We start from the raw sequence: 6,302 nt of genomic DNA, 5'->3' as shown, positions 1-6,302 counted from the left end.
TATGAAGAGTATCAAGAATTTGGTATAATACTGGAATTTGAACCGAATCATAGGCGTGAGGAACATCTATGAATAAACTAAAGCAATATTGTCACAATATTTGGCTATTCTGAAGTGCCACTGTAAGGGTACATATAGTATCTTGACTGCCAAGTCCCGTGCGAAAACCCATTTGGGAGGGAGGAATAAAATTGCATTTTTCTAAATTCCAAGATATTCGGTGTTGTAAAGTTCTTTCAAAAAGTTTAGCCATAACTGGTATGAGAACAATAGGGCAGTAAGATGTAGCATGTATAGCTGGTTTATTCGGTTTTAATATCGGGATAACAACATGTTGGGTTCAACCTCTCGGGATTTTGCCACTACGATACAATACTACAATCACAGTGAGAATATTAAGTCCTTGTTCTGGTAAATGTTTGAGGATGTCATAAGTGATACCATCATATCCTGGGGCAGTAGATGGGATGTTTTCTAGAATATGTTGGAGTTCCGGTATTGTAATAGGAGGGAAATCTGCTGTAAATGTGATGTTTGTCTGGTCTATAAAGGAGGGAGGTAAGGTGACTGTAGGAGGTGTGAGGAGATCCATAAATTCAACTTCCCAGGCATTAGTAATCGGTCGGGGATGAGGAACATGGGGGTGTCATAAAGAGTTGAATTTGCGCCAAATGACTCCGATTGGGAGATTCATATCAAGGGACTGACAGAAGAGTTTCCATGCCTGTTGTTTTGCTTTGGTATATGTATTTTTGGCAAGAGTCTGAATTTTGTGTAGTACCAGCCAGGTTTCGGGCGTGGGGTGTTTGGCATAAAGTTCTGCGAGTGCTGTTTTTTTGTTTTTGATGGCGGCACATTGAGTGTTCCACCAATGAATCTTGGGAAATTGTCCGGTGGGAGGGTATATCATCCGTATAATATAATTGAAGAAAATAAGAGCGGAAGGGGGTCCAGTTAATAGAATCACGTGTCCATCGACGGACAGGAATGTCATTCACGCCTGTATTCGAGAAATTATTCGGTAAACAAAGAAATATCGGAGTGTGATCACTCCCTCGTAAGTCAAAATCATTGATCCAATTGATAAGAGAGAAAAGGTTAGGGGACACTAATGTTAAATCAATACTGGTCGGACGGGAACCATTGTGTGGATGGTGGGTCATTCATAATAATAAAGTCATTCTCAATGATCCAGTTTTCAATGGTGTAACCTAATCTATCTGTTAGGACGTTGCCCCACAGCTGGTGATGGCTGTTGAAATCTCCGGTTATTAAGTAGGGTCCTGGGAGTAAAGTTATAAGTTCAGTGAGGGAGGATAAAGGGATGGTCTGCGAAAAGTGGTGGGGAGGAATATAAAAGGATAGGAGTGTGAATAATTGATGATGAAATTGAATGCGTACAGCAATGATTTCTACATTATAATGTTGAAGCAAAGGAAGAGAAGGAAGGGGGGGGGGAGAGAGAAAGTGGAATATTTTCATGTAAGTAGATAGCAACACCTCATTGTGTTGGGGGGAAAGGAGGACCATAGGAGATAAAATGTGGTAATCGGTAGTTCTCATATCGTGTGCCTTTCACCTCTTGTAAACTAAGAATATGGGGTTTAAAATTGGACTTGCAATCTTAAAAATGCTTTTCTGAGAAAAAAATACAATCCTTTTAGTATTGTAAGTACTGCATAATTCAATACCAAGTCTTGATTAACGGAATGAATACTAAATTATATTTGGTATTATTGATTTGTAGGTCAACTAGACATACACTGGTTATTAGTACGTAAGCTATTTTCTGGGAGTTCCACGACACAACCTTGGAGATTATTTGCTAGTAATTTGGGGGTTCTGAAAAAAAAAAACATGACGTTGTATGGGAACACAGATGAGATGACCGCATGTATTTGCCCATAGGTTGGATCTCGTAAGAGACTGTGACAGCATTACAACCCGTCCAAAGGTTCCAAAAGTAAGTAAGACGTTGGTGACTGGTAGTTTAGTGACGTAGCTATTTCGATTAATTACTCTCCGAGTAGGCTTCCAATTTGTTGCTATTTTTTTGATGCCCGACTACTACGTTACAAGCCACTGAATCGAATCTGGCAAGAAGTTTACTTTCGTCATGATGTTCTCCATGTTACAAACTGAACACATGTACAGGGTCAACCAAGTTAGTAATATGGTGTGTTTTACACAGCGTATATTGATGCACTTGTAAGTTGAATTTCATCTCTGCAAATATGCTGTATAAAAAAAAACTGCCAGAGTACTAATTGAGGTGAGTGTAAAAGTATAATAATAACGGACAAAAAATTTTGAGTATATCTATACATATATGAATGCCTTGTATCTTCATTCTATTTGGGTTTTATTCACAATTAAAATGTGTCTGGCCTTTTCATAGACACCCTGTATAATAAATAAATTTCCAAAAAATTAGTTATTTGTAAACAAATCAAAATTATGTCTGTTTAAAATTTGTTTATACTGTTGTTGCTTAGGCAACCTTACAAGAAATACAATAAACTGTTGCTAAGTAACCAAAAGGGCAAATCATCTTGTAAAATAACTTTCCCTGTTGAACTAAAAATGACCATCATTGTTTGCCTGTGACCTTACTTTATTTGAGAAATGTTGTCAAGTTAGGAAATAAATTACAAATATGTTCAGTTTCAAGCAACACATACTGGGGGCTGGTCAGTTAAAACTTCTATGCACCAAGGTCATACAGATAATGTGTGGTTATATTCTCAGGAATTTTTACAGCTGTGTAAAATGGGGCTAACACTAGTTTTAAGTAATGGATTGAACATTCAGTAAAATAGGTAAGTACCTGAAGTTTTTTCAGATATGCATATCTTGTTTCATAAGTATTAGTTTTCACAAAGACACTACTTTGAAAAATAATTTTAACATGAAATTGGAAATAAAATTGTGTACTGTGGATTTTTTTTTTACACGTGGTATCCAACTCTATACTAGGTAGCCTTAGGGCTCAACAATGTTCCTTGTGCTAGATCTTTATGCATACAAGTAATGCAGTAGTTATTTGTCAATATATCATATGCAATATCACCAACAATACATTGTATTTAATTACATGAAACAACTGTATTGTTTAAAATTTGTTTAAGTTGTTGTTGCTGAGGTAACCTTAAAGTATACACTTTGAACTATTGCTAAGTAAATAAAAGGTCAACTCTACTGTTGTAAGCAACCTTCATTGTTTACCTTCAGTTGAGAAACATTCTTAAGGCAGTATATAAATTACAAATTTGCTTCAGTTCCAAGCGCGACAAGCTGGGGAGCTGGTTGAAATATACAAGCTTTAATTCTGTGTTTAGTGGTCATGACAATTTTTATTTTTATTTTTTTAAATCAAATTGACAGGAGAAGAGGTAACAAGTAGTAATAGTTACATTTAAATTATCTGATTTATCGGTATTGGAAAATATTGGTTGGGTTTTATTTACCGATACTTCTCAGGCATTTTGATTATTCGCAACATTATGCCATGTTGACATTCTCGCAGTAATAATCCTCGAAGTTATGCAAAATTTGAAGTTCCCATAGATTTTGTACCAATATTATGTGCAAATACTATTTTGCGATTACAAGGCAGGTATTTTAATAATCACAGGTAATTTTTTAATATTGTAAAGCAAAACTGTGGAAAATTTATGCTTATAATTCAAATTAAATATTTGCCCACTGGTATTAAATATTTTGAACTTTTATTAATTACAATTTTTAAGCTTCGGAATTTGTGGGAATCTTGGTATTGGCATAACCCTAGTTTTAAGATGTCTGGTCCTCACATTAACTTGCATGTTGCTAATAGCACAAGTACCGACTCAAATGTCTTAATTTAATAGATCCTCCTTGTGCATTGATGCAAATTTTAATTACTTGATTACTTTCAGAACGGAAGTACGAACCAAGTGCTGTTGCAGCTTTCAAAGGAGGCGGATACCAGTTTTTTGCCTCAAACCCATGAAAACTGAATTTAATAGATTGGGATGGTGGGTGGGTGCGGCTTTTGGTGTGGGAGGGAACATAATATTTTCTTGCATTGTTCCCTTTGTGCTTACATGCAGGAATGCACGTATTATGTTGTTCATGGGAAGGTTGGAGAGGCTGTGGAAAGGGATGTGGGTGGGAGTCCTGAGCAGAGGGGAATGGTTCGGCTGGTTGGCGGTGATGGAGAGGTGGGTCCTCTCTGCGAGGGGCGCCAACAAGCAATTTTGCTTGTTCTTAACGATTATATTAAATATAAAATCAAATCAAAAGTTTAAAGTATGTTTGTATGAGTTAAGATGGATTTAATAATTTCATAAAATTAGTTGAAGAATAACCATGTATGTCTTTGGGTGAAAAAGTTGTATAGACATCCATGTTTTTCTTTGCTCAAGGGTGGAGTAGGAGGGTATAATTGTTAAAATAGTTACAAGAAAAACATTTTATACAAAAATATATATTTATATATATATGTTACAAATATTGCTCAAAGGAATGAAAGTACATCTGCAGTTAACACCACATTTTAAGGAAGTACAATTTTATATACACAGATTTGAAGGCACCCATATCATCTAACTACATTTTTTTTGTGCAACAACTATACACATCTACTTTGTACAATTTCTACATTTACAAAATAATATATCTTTGTGATCAATGTATCGAAGCGCTATATTAAGTAGATATTTCATAAATCAAGATTCTTATATGTTAATATGTGGTTTTTAGTTAAGAAACCGTATGGACATTTTCTGTTCCACGTCTGTTCTTTCTAAAGCCTTGCAGAATTCCTCAAACGAAATCATCTGATCACCATCCTGGTCAGCTTCCATTATGGTTCTCTCTGCAATACTTGTCAACTGCTCTTCGCTGCAAAATAAAAATCTTCATTAGGTAGAACATTATGATTTGAAACACACCGGAGATGTACTGCATAGAAATTTTTGCGAAAAAGGCATGCTCGTCCATGACTCGAACCAGTGTGTTATTCCGTGCCATTGCTCTCGAGCTATCAAGGCAGCCCTGGTTTTGCCTGAAAAACTATGCACTGTTGATGTAATCACAGTTTCAAAGGAAACAGGGTCCTGCTGCAGTAGCACTGACAGAGACAACTCTACATACATAAAACAGACAGGAAAATATCAGGCAAAACAAAGGCTCAGCTGTTGTAGAGCAATGGTACGGTATGCCATGCCAGAGAAACAGTATCAAGTTGTGAACGAGCCTGCATTTTCCACTAAAATTTCTACATAGGTGGAACATGTTGCAACACACACAAAATTAATGATTGCAAACAGTGCTGAATTGAAGTAGCCAATACATTTCTCTACCTTGGATCATTAGCTTCTAACCACAGAAGCAATATAATAAAGGTGCCTAGCAACTACATGTATTGCAGTGGCGAACATTTTAAAGGTATGGTCTGACAATGATTACACAAAATACAAGGTATCAGCTTATTGACACCTTGGCATTCTTTACATTCCTTACAACAGTCCTTTACATTATGCAATGATATTCTGAATTGTTATTATCTATTTTAATAATCCTGAAAGAATGAAGATATTTCTGTTGTACGAACTTTATGGAATGTTGATGTTCTTTTGCCTTGTTACAGGTTACTATGGTGATTGTAGCTGAATGGTGAATATAGTCTTGTGACAATTTGGTCATTATTGAGTTCATTAAGCAGAAAGGTTATTAGTAGCTATACTGTAGACAAATTGTTTTCATGTTGTGTTTAGCAATATCAGAAGAATTCAACGAGTGCAATGCAAATTGCATGACATGGCAATTATGCATGAATATTGAAGGAGGACTTTTATACTTTGTAACTCAGTAATGATCAGAATGTCACCATGTTATTACTCCCAAGCCCCCCTCATATTTGTATACTCTCAAATAATTATTGCAACAAACTGCCTCACACTGGGGACAGTAATGTTGAATGATTGGACAATGAAGTGAGACAAAAATTGAATTTTGAAATGTCATGTGGCACTAGTTAATGAAAGGAGTGAAATTAATCTTGTACAAATTGGCGATTGAGAAATTCGACAATAAAAGTCCTGCTGCAAAAGGCAAGATTGGTATCGATTTAAAAAATTGACAGAAAGAGGATGTAGCGTCAGACCATAGTCCGCTCCAATACTTCCAATCTCGGCACTTTCGCACCTCACAAATAAAATTTTCTGTACTGGCTGAAACTACACATTTCTCTGCTAGAGGTGCTCAACTTAGACTAGTGGTGAGCGAACTTTGCATGTTCACCTATGTGCAACTACGCT

This window comes from Lepisma saccharinum, unplaced genomic scaffold (assembly GCF_977018435.1).
Source record: "Lepisma saccharinum unplaced genomic scaffold, izLepSacc3.1 HAP1_SCAFFOLD_800, whole genome shotgun sequence".
Classification (NCBI taxonomy): Eukaryota; Metazoa; Arthropoda; class Insecta; order Zygentoma; family Lepismatidae; genus Lepisma; species Lepisma saccharinum.
The sequence above is the reverse complement of the archived record's forward strand: the minus strand, read 5'-3'. Positions refer to the sequence as shown.